The sequence below is a fragment of the Somniosus microcephalus genome, chromosome 1, assembly GCF_052327205.1.
Source record: "Somniosus microcephalus isolate GS21.2 chromosome 1, FLI_Smic_1.0, whole genome shotgun sequence".
NCBI classification, from domain to species: Eukaryota; Metazoa; Chordata; class Chondrichthyes; order Squaliformes; family Somniosidae; genus Somniosus; species Somniosus microcephalus.
The window spans coordinates 289,700,713-289,720,167 of record NC_140987.1 but is presented as its reverse complement, the minus strand read 5'-3'; positions in this window follow the sequence as shown (position 1 = coordinate 289,720,167).

Here is a 19,455-nt window from a genome sequence, read left to right as displayed (position 1 = left end):
TCGGTAACTGTGTCAAGCCAGAGAACCACCTCGGGACATGGCCAGCTGTTTTATGTGTCCCTACGGAGAGGAAATCGGCATGAGCAGGGTTCTGCTCCTGCTCGCCCTGGTGGGGGGGTGTGACGTGGAGGACTCCCACATCTATGGGTGCTCGGGAGAGAGAGCACCAATCGTTACTGCTGGGGGTGACGAACGGGGTGTGGAGGAGCTCGCTATGTACTTCCATGAGGGAAGGTGGCCAGGGTGGCAGGGGTCTAACTCAACACAATACTCCAGCCAGACCGGGTTCACTTACGGGAAGGCCTCCAGCCCGTGCCCCAGAGTAGAGGTCGTTGCTACAAGGGTCAGTGTCACTGAGGGGAAACGTGTGTGTTTGACATGCAAGGGACAGATTCCCCTGGATAGGTGGTGGTGGCTCAGGAAGCTGAGCAGGGACATAGGGGACTGTACAGTTGACTGAGAATGATTGGGGAATGACACCCACTGTACGATCACAGGGACCCGAGGGGGAGCGAGTGTGTTTTGGGATAAGTGGTGGAAGTCGGAACAGGGAGTTTACATTTGTATGTGGGGGTCAGAGAAAGTCTGCCCCACAGGCATATCCATCATCTTCCACAGACAATGGCAAGATGCCGGGGAGGGGATGGGGTGGGAATCTAGCCTGCATGCGTGCGCGATCCCACACTTCCTAATCCCAGTCAACGCCACCGAATTCGTAGCACGCCCCCGAAAGACCCTGCCCATGACCACGGCGTCACGGACCATAGCAGAGAGGTGTCCTACCACTACCAAGAGACCAGGGAATGGGTTAGTCCTAGTGCCGACCGACAAGGTACTATACCAGGAGGTACACTATGCAGTGGCCTCAGTGATTCTGAACCTGACCGAGGTACACTTACCTGAATGGTGCACTAAGGAGACAGAACAGCTATACCAGGCCCTGCTAAAAGAAATGTTTAGGAAGTTTTATGAATTCGACTTTGCCAACGTAGACAAAGTGAAACTGTACACACAACTCCCTGAATATATTATGGCCGCGGGAAGACAAAGGAGGGGTACCTGGAATGATATTTTCACTGCCTATAATACAGGATCCTCTGCAATAAATAGCCTGGATGATATAGAGATACAAACACAGATAAATGGTTTAAAGACCCAATTAAGAAAGATCCTAATGGAAGAAAATACAGTGGTAGGCTCAGAGCTACACGAGGACCAAGCTATGATGGTCCATTTAAAAGAAATCACTGCTGAGCTGGAGAGACATGCCAAGACAGTAAATGCACTCATACGGAAGGACAGGAATGCTTCGGATCAGGCTGCACAGAATGAGGTGTTTGTGCTATACGGGGCATGATTGCTGGGCGAGGGCCGCAGCAACCTGGAGGATTTAAAACAAGGTTTAGTCCCCTCCTGGATTAGCAACAAGCACCTTGCAGCCCTCCACCCGTTTAGTAATTTGCTGAGCCCATGTCAGCTCCGCCTAGCCTCTGAAGCCTACCCTGTCCCAGTTAGTTGCGGACGTTCTAACCATACTATCATGGGGATAGTAGTGAGGATGCCGGTCATGGGTGGGACAGCCCGACCCGCACCGGTATACAGGGTGGAGGACATTGGAATCATTCAAGGGGGTGCACACGTCCGTTTCGCAGTGGTCCCACCTTATGTCATAAAGTGGGAGCACGCTATGACAGGTACTGACCTCTCCGGGTGCCGGAGCCGGGGTGCACACATAATACTGTGTCCCCAGCACTTGAACGCCTATTCCAGCCCACAGTGCGGGTTTAAAGCTGCTGGCGCACAACCTGTGAACTGTAACATGGAGGTAATGGCACAAGACCATGTTCCCCCACAGGTAGCATTCATAGGAGGTGGGACATATTGTGTCACCACAAGTGCGTCCCACTACCAGCATGGACAGTACATCTGGTGCCCAGTGAGTGACAGCAGTTTCTGCTTTAAACCCGAGGCAGAAGTTCAAGTGGCCCAGGAACGGATTGTCCCCATTCCTGAACCCCTCTACTTTTCACCTCACTGTAACTGAAAACATCACCAACCTGCAAAATTATGTCACACATTTCCACTATGAAATTCCCCCTCTGCCCAAACATCTTGCCGCCCTACTAAAAGCAGTTGTTATTATCACACAAACATATCTACACATTAGAACGGAAGAGAGTCGAGATAGGGGCCAAGATCTTCGATATCGTAGCTCCACCCTGGTGAGATATTTTTGAAAATATAAAGGTCCTTTCTTGGATCAGAATGGCTTCCCACATTTTAGTGTTCTGCCAGCTCGGTATAGTTTTCTACTTACTGTGCACAAAGGGCAAGGGGAGGAACAGAATGCTCCAATCTCAACATGAGAGAGCATGGGACCAGCATCAAAATAAAGTCTATGACCAAGTATAAAACAAACCTTTAAAAATAAAGTTTTTCTGACTACGTGTTGTTAATTTTTCTATGTATGTACCATGTATTATTTTTTGTTCTTCGAAGTAGTTGGACCCCCTCCGTGCTTGGATGTGAATGTAACCGGATTTTCGTACCTTGTATATATATTTTGAACACTACACCAAAAAGGGGAATGTATGTGTTTTTGGGGGTTTTAGATAGATAATAAAGGGGAAGGTAGGCTCTCGGGGGTCAGGAATTTTTGCTTACCCAGTATGATACTCTAGCGAATAGAGTATCACAGGAGGGGCTGTAAGAGTCGCAAAATTCAGCAGATTCCCCAAAGCCAAGAAGATTACCCTAAAGAAGGGATTTTTGGACTGTTAATAAACCATGTCAGAATTGTATAAGAATATTGGGCCTAAGGGAGATTTAAAATCAAAGACCCCAGGATTTTGGTTTTATTTTTAAAAGCATGTTCGAGCCTGTGGAAGGAAAAAGGCTGCAACAAAGGAATTGGGATTGGCCTCTGTAAATGGACAGTTTTGGGTATTGACATTAACCCGAGCTGTCTGGGGACTATCTAGACTGTCTCAGTCATTTTACATACTGACAATAGACCAACGGAAAAGCAGTTCCCACCAAAATTACAGAACCATCCAAAACCTTGCATAATGCAAAACATGCCACCAACCAACAAAAGAACCTTGGCCCCCACAGGAAAAGACAACGTTACTGCAATTAAACAAGAGGTTAAATAATCGATGGGACCATCCCGAAACCACTTCACACGTTCTTAAAACAACTTAAGATCGATGGGACCATCCCGAAACCAATTAAACAATTCACACCAATCAATATTAACGAGCCCGCCAAAACTAACAATAAACCAGGACTGATTTGGTGCGTAGATTAGCAGGCCTCAATCAGTATAATTGAAGGCCTGTTTTCACAGCAGGCAGTTCAAGCAGTTCGAGTCAACGGTTCAAGTTCAAAGGAGTCAGAAGGAAGTTCATCGACCCAGAAGAGATCCACCAACATCAGGATCAAGAAGTTTATCTCGAAGCAGTTCCCTCTTTCAAAGAAGTAACACACCATCGGAGACCTCGCGGCAAACCAGAGCCCCACGAAACAAACAACCAAATATTACCAGCAACCGGGTAATATTGGACCACCGCGACCAACAAGAAACCAACTTGGAAGAAACCGAAGATCCGCAAGTTTTTCCACTCTACAAACTATCCTGACTTACCCCTGAGTAAGATTTTACTGAAAAGACTCTAAACCCTACTTCTAACCAAAAGAAATTGGGTACTCACCTGATAGATCCAATAAGCAGTCGAACACATCAACGGACAAGCGAAGACTGACCAGCAACGCAGGTGAAGTCCTCTACTGCGTCCGGCGTACGCAGGCCCCAACCGCCACATCTAGAGAACCCGAAATCGCGAACCTCTGCAACTGTCAAAAGAAGTTGTTTTGGTGAGCATTATCCCTGGTCCTCTGGAGCCCAACTTAGCTAGTGAAGTGGGATTGGGAGGGGTGAAGTATTCTGTCGATTGTTATTTTCCCTTGTATATTCTGAAGTGTTCCCCCCATTTAGAGTGTTAAGATTATTGTGTTGTGTATTTTCTTTCTCAAATAAAGATCAAAGTTCTTGCACCAAAATCAGTTGTTTGCTGCACTTTTATCACAACCCCCAAATAAGTCCAATGCCTAGAACCAAGGGAGTGCGAGCGATTCGAACTGCTCATAAGTCAGAGGTGAAGCTAACCCCAAACAGCACCCCCTACAGGTCCTGCCACGGTCGCCATTATGTAGGGGGTGGTGTGTGGGTCAGCCTCACCACTGACTTATGAGCGGTTCGAACCGCTCCCACTCCCTTGATTCTAGACCTTGGGCTTATTTAGGGGGTGTGACAAAAGTGCAGCAGGCAACTGGTTTTGGTGCAAGAAACTTTGATCTTTATTCAAGAAAGAAAATACAACATAACAATCTTATACTCTAATAAAATTGGGGAATATTTTAATACATACGAGGGAAATACAGCAGAAAATATCTCACCCCTCCCAATCCCACTTCCTAGCTAAGTTGAACTCTAGAGGACCAGGGATAATGCTCACCAAACGAATCCTTGACAGTGGAGCTGGTTCGCGGTTTCAGGGTTCGCTGGAAGTGTTGGTTGGTGTCTGCAGTACCCTGAACGTGGTAGAGGACTTCGACTGCTGGTCAGTCTTCGCAAGTTCGCTGATGCGGTAGGGTGCATTTTGGATTTATGGGGTGAGTACCCACTTTTCTTCTGTAGAGGGTTTAGAGTTCCTTTTAAGTAAATATCTTACCCGGAGGTAAGTCAGGAATAGATTGTAGAGTGAAAAACTTTCGAATCTTCGGTTTTCTCCTGAGTTGTTTTTCTTTGGTCGCAGTGGCTTGATATTACCAGGTTGGTTGGTAATATTTTGTTGGTAGTTTCGTAAGGCTCTTGTTGCTGCAATGTGTCTGATGATGTCCTGGGTCACTGAAGCTGTTGAACTTGGGTGTACGGTAGAATGCTGCCCCATCTCGATGCTCCGGTTTCTTCTTGTGTCTTGCTTCTAGAGAGAACTGCCTTCTTGGGAAAACAGGCCTTCAATTATACTTTGAGGGGCCTTCTAATCTGCACGCCAAATCAGTCCCAGTTTATTGTTTGATTTGGGCAGGCTCGTTAATGGTAACTTGATTAGAAATGTGTAAAATGGTTTTGAGATGCTGTACTGATTATTCAATGAGCTGTTGAGCTCCTAGTTAATTGTCATAGCTATACTCAGGTTTCAAGTCTCCTGTCTGAGCCCGAGATTTCTATGTAGGTTGGCGAGGTGATTTGCATTATGCATGTTTTGGATGGGTCCTGTGTTTTGAGTGGGGACTGCTCCTCCGTGGGTCGATTGTTAGGATGTTAATGTCTGATAGGGGCTGAGGGAGGTTACACAGTTCCCCAGACAATTTGATTTACTCCAATACCCAAACTGTCTTTACAGAGGTTGATCCCATTACCTGTTGCAGCCTTTTCTCCCTTTACAGGCCCAACATGCCTTTTAAAATGCCAAATCTTGGTTGCCGACCTTGAATCTCCCTCTGTTAGGCCCAATGCGTATTTTATCATCCTGAAGCTTGTTAGAAAGAGTCCAAAGTCATTTTCCTTAGGGTTTTCTTCTAGCTTTGGGGGATCTGTGAATTTTGAGAATCTTACGAGTCCATTTGTTTGAAAACGATTATTCCGCCACACATTCATACAATATTTCCCACTGTGATATCCTGCCACATATTTCCAACCTACTTTAACAAGTCTCTCTCTGGCATAATGTCTTCACAAGAGCAAAGTTATTTAAGCCTGCAGTAGTGTGGCTTCTCACACTGGCAAAAAGAGGTCCTCCTAAAACTTTGAAATTCTGCAGATGGACTTTATGAAACTTCTCTTTAAATTTAGAGAAAACATCCTGTGAATTTACTTTGATCTTTCTCCCACTCCCAACCTTCCCAAGAAAAGATGAACTATCTAATCTAATGTATACTGGGGAGGGATGAATAATGTTGAGGAATTTTCCTTCTTTCAAAACACACAAGGGTCCCTCTTGGTAGGGGTGTGAACTAAAAGATAAAGGTGGGATGGTCTTTTTCGATTCCATAACTGAGGAGAGTTTGCTGTCTATAGGAAATTTCTTTTTACGTGGCGGGGGGGTTGCGGGGAGTGGGGCAAAAGCTGAAAATATTGTGAATCTGTGAGATCATTGTAATTTTCTATTGGTTCATGGAGGAAGTAGAGGGGCCACTCATGATCGAGAGAGGGTGCAATGCTGTGGGGGAGGGGAGCATTAGTGTGATCGTCAAGTTCCTCAATGCTGTAGAGAAACTCTGCTGCTGTAAATAAATATTTCTGTGCTTCCCAAGTTGCCATCAATTTCCCTATTATATACAGGAATGGGTTGTTCCTCATACACTCATCACTACCTGTTCCAAACGACTCCACCATCCAAAGCAGATGGGGCAGACTAAGGTAGTGGCGTGACTTTTCATACTTAATTCTTAAAGAAAACCATACAGTAAAATTCCAACTATAACATTCTTTTTTAACAAGTTTGAAAGTGCAGAAAAAGAGAAAACACTGAATAGGAGTGAAAATTTGCTTTCAGTCTCCTGGCCATCTCACTTAAATGTCACTCAATGAAAGTCAATCATCCATTCAAAATTTGTCCCCCACCTGTAGGGTTACTGTTTCCCCATTATTGAGGGAACAATTGGAGGGGGTGGATTTGTAAGGGGTTTTAGATCACAGAGGTTTCTCTCTCTAGAGTCCTCTCTCTCTTGGACAGTAAAACCTTGAGTGGTTCGACCCACTCGCCCCTTAGATTCTATACTCTGGACTTTGGGGCAGGAACTACAATGTAGAGAAAACTCTTATAGACCAAGTTTGATGAAACAAAATGAAATTTTATTGTATAAGGAAAAACAAATCAAATGCAAGCAGATAAGAGAGTACATGGTAGGGAAAAACACAAACAAATCATAACAACACAATACTAACTAAGGCAAATACAGGCATCTTATACTCTACAAAAATCATCATGAAATAAGGAAACACACAGAACATCGAGGGACAACAACTCGTTAATTGTACCCTTAAATCCACCCCCTTAAACCTATCTAGATCTGATTGTGAAAGGCCAGAAACATGCTCACCAATCCAACTAGGAAGTGTAAGGTTTTGAACCAGTCCGCGTTTGATCCTTTCAGGCATTCCATCTCCACGTGGATCGTGGAGCCCCAGCGAGCTGCACCACACCTCTCCTGAGGTGGGGGTTGGGGGCGGCTGGACACCGGCTGGTTCTGGATGTCGGTGGGGTTGGGGATCGTCGGCTCGACCCCGGTCAGAGGAGCCTTGGGCTGGTCCCCATCGTTTCTTCAGTTTGTTTTTGTCTCTTCTCCCGAGTTGGAAGAGGGCCTCTCGTTTCTGTGAACGGCCCGGGGTTGGTCGATGATCTCCCGATGTTTGACCCCGGGGCGGGACACCGGCTCGAACGGTCTTCTTGATGGCGGCTTAGTCTTCTTCGTCTTCCTCCGATGGTGGACAAGAGTTCGCTGATCTTCTCCCAAACCAGCTCCTCTTTACCCAGCTCAACAACCGTCGGATTCCACTGCTCGAATTCAACTCTCCTACGACTCAACTGTCCAACAACTGCTCAACTGTGACTCCGTCTGTAACTGTCCGAATTCCACTTCAACTCCTCCAATTATACTTTCCCTTCAGAAGCCTCCACTTCCCGCCCAAAATCAGGTTAGTCTTTGTTTAACTTTTGGCGGTCTGGGAGCACAGCGGGGTAGTTATTATATTTTAAAATATTTTAGATGGCCGGTAAAGGCCCATCTCTGGTCTGGAATGACCTTCATTGTTTTTAATGTCCTGCTGATCTCGTTATCTAGTCCTTGGTGCTGTTCTCATGAATATGAAATTGTCCCCTTTTGTCTGGGTCAACATTTAGATGGCCTCTGTCTCCAGGCCGATCTTGACTGGATCTGCATCTAATCCATATGTATATGTGTGGGTCTGGTTTCGTTCTCTCAGAAACGGCTTCCAGAACTTACTGTGGGTTGAATCCACAAAGCTGTCTGAGGTTTCGCAGGAACCATTTTAAAATGTCCCAATAAGTCGGTCACGTGGTATGGCAGCCATTTTGTATGCCCCTTTTTCTGGGCTTCTTTTAAAACAGCCTTTAAAAATCATGGCCTCTTCTGCCATTTGACCCTTTATAATATAAAGTTCAATTTTGCGAATCCTACAGATTAATACCTCACTTATCCAACCATAGGGAAAATTGTCTGGTATTGGATAAGCCCAAAACCAGTCACTCTTCCTGAATTCCCCTAAGCCAAGATCTTCAACTTAACCTGATGAAAGCAAAATTTTACAAATGTTGTAACTGGTAGGATTGAGTACTAGTCTCCTTGGTATGATCCTATCCTGCACAGCTTACAGATAAAGAGGCACCTGCAGCCCAGGGAGAGGAGGAAAGAGAAAAAAGCACAGCCACCCCATGACAGGTCTACCCCTCCAAGTTGCATTTCTGAGCCAGGCCCACTAGCCAGTAGTGAGTGCTCAATTACTAGCTTCATAGAAACATAGAAGATAGGAGCAGGAGTAGGCCATTCGGCCCTTCGAGCCTGCTCCGCCATTCAATGTGATCATGGCTGATCATCCAAATTCAGTACCCTGTCCCTGCCTTTTCCCCATATCCCTTGATCCCTTTAGCCTCAAGAAATATATCCAACTCTTTCTTGAATATATTTAATGAACTGGCCTCCACCGCCCTCTGTGGCAGAGAATTCCACAGGTTCACCACTCTCTGGGTGAAGAAATTCCTCCTCATTTCAGTCCTAAATGGCGTACTGTTGTGTATGTACCTTTAAGAGAATAACTGGTCTCAGACTGCAGTACCGGCAGTGACCGCCCCTGTATAAAAGGCACTAGAGAGCCTCTGTTTGTTAGTTTTCACTATTGACTTCCACCAGTAAAGACTTGTTTGTTTTCACTCCTGCTGGTCCGTGTCTCAATTATTCACGGACTTAACACTGGCGACGAGTAAGAAACGAACTTACCTGCAACTCGGCAGCACCTCAGACGACGTTGTTGAAGGCCAGAGCCAGAAGAAAGAAAAAAATTGAGTCCAAAGAAACTCGAGAAACGGGCGTCGACCGTCAATCATCGGTTTGAAAACTTGCAGGAGAGACTGTCAAGAGCCAGGTTCGGTTCACCAGTCTGTGGTTTCCCAGCTAGTCGGGCTGGTGGCAGGTAGTGCTCTGATCCTTCCTGGGCTGCGGCGGGCTGAAGCTCGATCAGGTGGCTTTTCAACGGGGCCGGGCAGCGAGTCGGGAGACAAAGAGAGAGAGAGAGGGTGGAGCACACAGGGCGCGGCCGGTGCTTTGAAGCCGGGCAGCGTTTGGACCTAAGAAGAGGGAGGGAAGTGTCCCAGAGGGTCCGCTCCATGACGGGAAAATAATAAAAGAAAAAGAATCAATATTTAACGCGCAAGAAACCGTGGAAAGCAGCGCTAACAACAGCGGGGAAGAAGGCAAAGCGCGGGAGGTGCCATTTTGTTAAATCGGGGAAGAAGGCAAAGCGCGGGAGGCACCATTTTAGTTTGCAAGATGCCGAAGACTGGCTGTATCACTGCTTTTGATAATACATTAGAGGACTGAACCACATATATGGAAAGAGTCGAGGTATATTTCGAGGCAAACAAAATAGCGGAGGGGAAAAAGGCATCGATATTGCTAAACTTAATGGGCGCTAGAACGTACGGCCTATTGCGGGACCTGATTACTCCAGCCAAACCGAAGGCGAAGAGTTTTAACGAAATTGTTGCTCTCCTACAGGAACACTTAAACCCTGCACCGCTGTTGATAGCAGAAAGATTTAAATTCCACAGGAGAACTCAGCACAAAGATGAGAGCAATGCTGAGTATCTTACGGAACTATGCAAGCTATCAAAGCACTGCCAGTTCGGAGCAGGACTGGCAGATACCCTACGGGACAAATTTGTCTGTGGACTCCTGTGTGAAGGAACACAGAAGAAGTTACTCTCAGAAAAAGAGCTGACGCTAGATAAGGCTTTCAGCATGGCAGTATCGTATGAAGCAGCAGCCAGGGGAGCTGCAGAAATTCAACAAAAACCACAGGAATACGGCACCCACGAAATGACATGGGGATTTGCAAAATGTTATCGCTGCGGCAGAACTAACCATGACCAGAAGGACTGCTGGTCCAAAGACAAAATATGCAGACAATACGGGAAGATTGGACACATTGCATGAGTTTGCAGGTCTGGGAAGAAGACCAGCGACAACAAAAAGGCTACTAAGGAACCGTACAAGAAAGTACAAAAGATGACGGACAGCAGTTCCGAAGACCAGATGAGCGATAGTGAATCCGAGAACAGGAGACTAAGCTGTCTCAAACTTCACAATGTAATCGCAAAAGAGGATCACCGAACCATTTGGGTCACCCTCACGATAGCAGGGTCCCAAGTTAAAATGGAATTGGATACAGGATCAGCGCTAACCGTCATGAATCGACGAGACTACGAGCGGCTATTTTCACACATACCCTTGAGAGAGATATCCATTGTCTTGACGACGTATACGGGGCAAAAAGTATACCCCAGAGGAAAAATAAGGGTGCCTGTCGAATACAATGGCAAGAAAATACGGAAATTGTATCTCTACATACTGCCAAATGGTGGACCACCGTTATTGGGACAGGAATGGATCAGAAAGATAAACTTGGATTGGCATTCCATTCATGCAATGACGGTGGAAGGTAAAAAAGATGAAGACGTCACTCCTGGACGATTGTCAACAATCTTAGCTAACGCCAAAGAGGTATTTCAACAAGAACTGGGCACGCTTAAAGGCGTAACCGCCTCGATAAAAATAGAAGAGAATGCAGTTCCCAAGTTTTTCAAAGCGAGACCGGTACCATATGCAATTCGCCCAGTCGTCGAGGCAGAGCTGGAGAATCTGGAGAAGGCGGGCGTGTTGTCTAAGGTCGACTGGAGCGAGTGGGCGACACCCATCGTTCCTGTCATGAAGAAAATGTTAAGCAATAAGTCCGGAGAGCCAAGGAAGATTCGCATCTGTGGGGATTCCAAGGTGATGGTGAACCCTGTCCTTCACACAGTACAATATCCTCTTCCAAGGATAGAAGACATCTTCGCCTCACTGTCTGGAGGGAAGCATTTTACAAAAATTGACCTAGCACAAGCATATTTGCAGATGGAGGTTGAAGAGTCCTCTAGGAAGTATCTCACGATAGACACTCACAAAGGTCTTTACCAGTATCATCGATTGGTATTCGGAGTAGTATCGGCTCCGGCGATATGGCAAAGAGCGATGGAACAAGTCCTGCAAGGGATTCCGGGGACTCAGTGTTACTTGGACGACATCCTTGTAACAGGTGAAGATGACAGTGAACACCTTAACAACCTAGAACAGGTGCTCACTAGACTACGGGAACATGGGCTGCGAGCCAACCGCCCCAAGTGCGAATTTTTTAAGAAACAGATATCGTATTGTGGCCACGAGATTGATGAAGAGGTGTTACATAAGTCCCCTGACAAAATTGAAGCGGTTGTTAAGGCCCCAGTGCCTGAAAATGTGTTGCAACTGAGGTCATTCCTCGGATTGGTGAATTACTATCATAAGTTTTTGCCGAATTTGTCGACAATTTTGCACCCACTGAACGCCCTGCTATGAACGGGGGTAGCATGGAAATGGAGCGATGATTGTAAGCGTGCTTTTCAGAAGAGTAAGGACTTAATCACTTCAAGGGAAGTATTGGCTCACTACAACCCAGCACTGCCGATCAGACTGGCGTGTGATGCGTCTCCCTATGGCATTGGGGCGGTACTGTCACATAAGTTCCTTGATGGGTTAGAGAGGCCGATAGCTTTTGCGTCACGCTTGTTAACTTCTGCCGAGCGTAACTACACTCAGATTGACAGAGAGGCCCTCAGCCTAGTGTGGGGGGTGAAGAAGTTCAATCACTACCTGCACGGTCAAAAATTTACTCTACTAACCGATCATCATCCTCTTGTCTCCATTCTCAACCCTCAGAAGGGCATACCGATAATGACGGCACAACAGCTGCAGAGATGGTCCCTTTTCCTAGGGGCACACCAATATGACATCGAGTACAAAGGAACTAAACAGCATGGAAATGCTGATGGATTGTCATGCCTACCGTTGCCGACGGTGGAAGAAGAAGACCTTGCAGTGGATCCAATGGAGTTATTCCACTCGACCATAGTCGAATGTCTCCCTGTGACGAATGCAAACATAGAAAACGAAACACGGAATGACCCGACACTATCACGGGTCTATGATTTAACGGTGATGGGATGGCCAGCACATGGCGAACCACTGCTGCCAGCATTCTCGCCGAGAAGAGAACAGCTGTCAGTGTGCAGAGGGACCTTGATGTGTGGATCCAGAGTAGTAATTCCACCTAAGTTGATGGATAGAGTACTCAATGAGCTTCATGAGGGTCATCTGGGTGGGGTAAAAATGAAGAACTTAGCCAGAGCGTTTGTGTGGTGGCCGGGAATCGATAGAGAAATCGAAGAGGTGACCAAGAGCTGTGCAGGATGCCAGAAGGTCCAAAACGCCCCACCACAAGCTCCTCTGCATCCATGGGAGTGGCCCTCATCTCCATGGCAACGGGTGCACATTGATTTTGCTGGTCCCTTCATGGACTCGATATTTTTAATTGCGGTGGATGCACATTCAAAGTGGCCAGAGGTAATAAAAATGTCCTCAACCACCACGGAAAAAACTATCACAGTTTTGCGAACCATATTCACCAGGAATGGGCTGCCTGAACAGATTTGCTCTGACAATGGACCACAGTTTGTGTCTGAAGAGTTCCGCAGGTTCTTAAAGAACAATGGCGTTAAGCATTACACATCTGCCCCATATCATCCAGCCACTAATGGATTGGCCGAGAGGTTTGTCCAAACTTTCAAGAAGGCTATCAAAGCAATGTGTAATGAAGATATACCCCTACAACACAAGGTGGACAACTTCTTGTTTGCCTACCGGAATGCAACACATGCGGTTACCAACCAATCTCCAGCCATGATGTTCTTCAATCGAAGACTACGATGCTGCTTGGATTTGGTTAAGCCAAACGTCCGAAGAGATGTGGAGAACAGGCAGTTTCAGAATATGAATGAAAGGCCGACCAGGAGTTTTAAGATAGGTCAACCAGTTTTGGCCCGGGACTACCGCACTGAGAAATGGCAGCCAGGAACGATTTGTACACGACAAGGACCTCTCATGTATACCGTGGACGTTGGGGAGAGCATTGTAAGACGCCATGCTGACCAGATTCTAGAGTCACTGGAAAATGTCAACTCCACACCATGATCTGATACACCTGGTAATGAAATTGACGTTCCAATTGCAGCTACCGTAGAACTGGTAATATTGGAAGCAGATGAACCAAACAAAGACATTGATCCCGACGCAACATTGCCAGAAGAACCTGATACCCCAAAGAGGCGTTATCCAGACAGAATCAGGAAGCCTCCTCAAAGACTGAACTTATAATTGCTTAAACTTAACCAAAGTATCTAGCAACAGTAATTGTGATTGTAATTCGTTATCATTTAGTTGTTAAATGAATGTTATGTACTGTTTATCTAAAAGGGGAGGAATTGTTGTGTATGTACCTTTAAGAGAATAACTGGTCTCAGACTGCAGTACCGGCAGTGACCACCCCTGTATAAAAGGCGCAAGAGAGCCTCTGTTTGTTAGTTTTCACTATTGACTTCCACCAGTAAAGACTTGTTTGTTTTCACTCCTGCTGGTCCATGTCTCAATCATTCACGGACTTAACACTTACCCCTTATCCTTAGACTATGACCCCTGGTTCTGGACTACCCGGCCATCAGAAACACCCTTCCTGCATCTAGTCTGTCCAGACCTGACAGAATTTTATAGGTTTCAATGAGATCCCCTCTCAATCTTCTAAACTCCAGTGAGTATAAGCCCAATCGACACAATTTCTCCTCATACATCATTCCTGTCATCCCAGGTATCAGCCTGGTGAATCTTCGCTGCACTCCCTCCATGGCAAGAACGTCCTTCCTCAGGTAAGGTGACCAAAACTGCACACAATACTCAAGGTGCGGTCTCACCAAGGCCCTGTACAACTGTAGCAAGACATCCTTGTTCCTGTACTCGAACCCTCTTGCTACGAAGGCCAACATACCATTTGCCTTCTTAACCGCCTGCTGCACCTGCATGCTTACCTTCAGCGACTGGTGTAAAGAAATTAAGGATAGTATTCGACTAAAAACAAGGGCATATAAGGTACCCAAATCTAGTGGGAGGATAGAGGATTGGGAAAACTTTAAAAGACAGCAAAAAATAACAAAAAGATTGATTAAGAAACGGAAGATAGATTATGAAAGTAAATTAGCAAAAAATATAAAAACAGATAGTAAGAGTTTTTATAGTTATATAAAAAGAAAAAGGGTGGCTAAAGTAAATGTTGGTCCCTTAGAGGATGAGACCGGGAAATTAATGGTGGGAAATATGGAGATGGCAAAAACACTGAATGAATATTTTACATCAGTCTTTACAGTAGAAGACACTAAGAATATCCCAACACTGGACAAACAGGGGGCTAAAGGGGGGGGAGGAGCTAAACACGATCAAAATCACTAAGGAAGTGGTACTCGGTAAAATAATGGGACTCAAGGCCGATAAATCACCTGGACCTGATGGCTTACATCCTAGGGTCTTGAGGGAAGTGGCGGTAGGGATTGTGGATGCATTGGTAATAATTTTCCAAAACTCCCTGGACTTGGCAAAGGTCCCGGCAGACTGGAAAACTGCTAATGTAACACCCTTATTTAAAAAGGGCAGTAGACAGAAGGCTGGAAACTATAGATCGGTTAGCCTAACACCTGTGGTAGGTAAAATTTTGGAGTCCATTATTAAGGAGACAGCAACAGGACATTTGGATAATCATAATTTAATAGGACAAAGTCAGCATGGTTTTATGAAGGGGAAGTCATGTTTGACAAATTTGCTGGAGTTCTTTGAGGAAGTAACATATAGGGTGGATAAAGGGGAACCAGTGGACGTAGTGTATTTAGACTTCCAAAAGGCATTTGACAAGGTGCCACACAAAAGATTATTGCTTAAGATAAAAAATCACAGGATTGGGGGTAATATTCTGGCATGGATAGAGGATTGGCTATCTAACAGAAGGCAGAGAGTTGGGATAAATGGTTCATTCTCAGACTGGCAATCAGTAACTAGTGGTGTTCCGCAGGGGTCAGTGCTGGGTCCCCAACTCTTTACAATCTATATTAACGATTTGGAGGAGGGGACCGAGTGTAACATATCAAAGTTTGCAGATGATACTAAGATGGGAGGGAAAGTAGTGAGTGAGGAGGACATAAAAAACCTGCAAAGGGACATCGACAGGCGAAGAAAGTGGGCAGAGATTTGGCAGATGGAATACAAAACTGGAAAGTGTGAGGTTATGCACTTTGGCAGGAAAAATCGTAGAGCAAGTTATTATCTTAATGGCAAGAAACTGGAAAGTACTGAAGTACAAAGGGATCTGGGGGTCCTGGTGCACGAAACTCAAAAGGTTAGTATGCAGGTGCAGCAAGTGATTAAGAAGACCAATGGAATGTTGGCTTTCATTGCTAGGGGGATAGAATATAAAAATAGTGAGGTATTGCTTCAGTTGTACAAGGTATTGGTGACCGCACCTGGAATACTGCGTACAGTTTAGGTGTCCATACTTAAGAAAGGACATACTTGCTCTCGAGTCAGTACAAAGAAGGTTCACTCGGTTAATCCCGGGGATGAGGGGATGGACATATGAGAAGAGGTTGAGTAGATTGGGACTCTACTCATTGGAGTTCAGAAGAATGAGAGGCGATCTTATTGAAACATATAAGATTGTGAAGAGGTTGGATCGGGTGGATGCGGGGAAGATGTTCCCGATGATGGGTGAAACTAGAACTAGGGGGCATAGTCTTAGAATAAGGGGCTGCTCTTTCAAAACTGAGATGAGGAGGAACTACTTCACTCAGAGGGTGGTAGGTCCATGGAATATGCTGCCCCAAAAAGCTGTAGAAGCTACATCATTACATAAATTTAAAACAGAAATAGACAGTTTCCTAGAAGTAAAGGGAATTAAGGGTTACGGGGAGCGGGCAGGAATTTGGACATGTGTCTAGGTTCGGATCGGTCATGGCCCTGTGGGTAGCGGAGTGGGCCCAGGGGCCGTGTAGCCTGATCCTGCTCCTCTTTCATGTGTCTAATTCTGTTAGATTCAGGAGATGGTTCTGTAATAGTGGATTGGTGGTTAGGATCAGATCAGCCATGATCTTATTGAATGGCGGAGCAGGCTCGAGGGGCCGATTGGCCTACTCCTGCTCCTATTTCTTATGTTCTTATGTTCCCCTTCTCCCACTCTATTGTCATTTAAATAATAATCTGCCTTCCTGCTTTTGCCACCAAAGTGGATAACCTCACATTTATTCACATTATAGTGCATTTGCCATGTTCTGCCCAATCACCCAACCTGTCCAAATCGTACTGGAGTTTCACGACATCCTCCTCACAGCTTACCCTCCCACCCAGCTTTGTGTCATCTGCAAATTTGGAGATATTACATCCAATTCCCCCGTCCAGATCATTAATATATATTGTGAACAGCTGGGGTCCTAGGACCGATCCTTGCGGTACCCCACTAGTCACTGCATGCCACTCGGAAAATGACCCGTTTATTCCAATTCTTTGCTTTCTGTCCACCAACCAGTTCTCTATCCAAGTCAATACCTTGCCCCCAATCCCATGTGCCTTAATTTTGCATGCTAATCTCTTGTGTGGGACCTTATCGAAAGCCTTCTGAAAGTCCAAATACACCACATCCACTGGTTCTCCCTTATCTATTTTACCAGTTACATCCTCAAAAAATTCCAGTAGATTAGTCAAGCATGATTTACCTTTTGTAAATCCATGTTGACTTTGTCCGATCCTGTCACTTTCCAAGTGCTCTGCTATTACATCTTTTATAATAGACTCTAGCATTTTCCCCACTACCGATGTCAGGCTTTTTCTCTACCACCTTTTTTTGAATAGTTGGGTAACATTAGCTACCCTCCAATCCATGGGTACCGTTCCAAAGTCTACCGAGTTCTGGAAGATGATCAGTAATGCATCTACTATCTCTAGGGCCACTTCCTTAAGTACCCTGGGATGTAGACCATCAGGCCCTGGGGATTTAGCGGCCTTCAGTCCCATCAATTTTCCTAACACCATTTTCCTACAAATACTGATTTCTTTCAGTTCCTCTCTTTCATCAGACCCTATGTTCCCCGGCATCTCTGGGAGGTTATTTGTGTCCTCCTTTGTGAAGACAGAACCAAAGTATGCATTTGGTTGGTCTGCCATTTCCTTGTTTCCCATTATAAATTCCCCTGATTCTGGCTGTAAGGGACCTATGCTTGACTTCACTAATCTTTTTCTCTTCACATATCTATAAAAGCTTTTACAGTCAGTTTTTATGTTCCCTGAAAGCTTACTCTCATATTCTATTTTCCCTTTCTTAATTAATCCCTTTGTCCTCCTTTGTTGACTCCTAAACTGCTCCCAATCCTCGGGATTATTGCTTTTTCTAGCCAATTTATATGTCCTCTCCTTGGTTCTTATGCTATCCCTAATTTCCCTTGTTAGCCACGGTTGAGTCACCTTTTTTGTTTTATTTTTACGCCAAACTGGGATGAACAAATTCTGTAGCTCATCCATTCGGTCTTTGAATGTTTGCCATTGCCTATCCATCGTCAACACTTTGAGCGCCATTCCCCACTCAATCCTACCCAACTCGCTCCTCAGACCATCGTAGTTTCCTTTATTTAAATTGAGGACCCTTGTCTCTGAGTCAACTACTTCATTCTCCATCTTAATGAAGAATTCAATCATATTATGATCGCTCCGACCCAAGGGGCCTCGTACAACAAGATTGCTCATTAATCCTTTCTCGTTACATAATACCCAGTCTAAGATGGCTTGATCTCTGGTTGGTTCCTCGACATATTGGTCCAGGAAACCATCCCGTAAACACTCCAGGAATTCCTCCTCCACAGTATTGTTACTAATTTGGTTGGCCCAATCTATATGTAAATTAAAGTCACCCATGATGACTGCTGTGCCCTTATTGCACGCTTCTTTAATTTCCCTTTTAATGCCATCCCCAACCTCCACCTTACTGTTTGGAGGTCTATATACCACTCCCACTAATGTTTTTTTCCCCTTAGTATTTCTCAATTCTACCCATACAGATTCCACATCATCAGAGCTAATATCCTTCATTACAATTGTATTAATCCCTTCTTTAACCAGTAATGCAACCCACCTCCCTTTCCTTTTTGCCTATCTTTCCTGAATATCGAATACCCCTGGATGTTGAGTTCCCAGTCTTGGCCATCCTTGAGCCACGTTTCTGTAATCCCAACCAAATCAGATTCGTTTACCTCTATTTGCGCAGCCAATTCATCCACCTTATTACAAATGCTCCTCGCATTAAGACACAAAGCCTTCAGGCTTGTTTTTTAACGCTCTTAGACCTATTAGAATTATTATTTACTGTGGCCATGTTTGATTTAAACCGTTGATTTCTCTGACTGCCACTTTTGTTTTTCTCCTTCCTATCTTTTGCTTTTATCCCTGTTTCCCTTTCCTCTTTCTCCCTGCTCAGGTTCCCAACCCCCTGCCATTTTAGTTTAAACCCTCCCGAACAGTGCTAGCAAACCTCCCCGCAAGAATATTTGTCCTGCTCTGGTTCAGGTGCAACCCGTCTGACTTGTACAATCCCACCTTTCCCAGAAGCAGGCCCAGTGATCCAGGAAACTAAAGCCCTCCCTCCTGCACCAACTCTTTAGCCACGCATTCATCTGCTCTTTCCTCCTATTCCTATACTCACTAGCACGTGGCACCAGGAGTAATCCAGAGATTACAACCTTTGAGGTCCTGCTCTTTAATCTGCTACCTAGCTCCCTAAATTCTTGTTGCAGGACCTCATCCCTCTTCCTACCTATGTCGTTGGTCCCAATGTGAACCATGACCTCTGCCTGTTCACCCTCCCCCTTCAGAATGCCCTGCAGCCGTTCAGTGACATCCTTGACCCTGGCACCAGGGAGGCAACAAACCATCCTGGAGTCACGTCTATGGCCACAGAACCATCTATCTGTTCCCCTTACGATAGAATCCCCTACCACTATTGCTCTCCCACTCTTTTTCCTCCCTTCCTGAGCAGCAGCAACACCCCTGGTGCCAGGAAGTTGGCTGCTGCTGCCTTCCTCTGGTGAGTCATCCCCCTCAACAGTATCCAAATTGGTATACCTGTTTGAAAGGGGGATGGCCACAGGGGTCTCCTGCACTACCTGCCTGCTTCTACTGCTCCGCCTGGTGGTCACCCATTTCCCTTCTGCCTGTGCAGCCCTA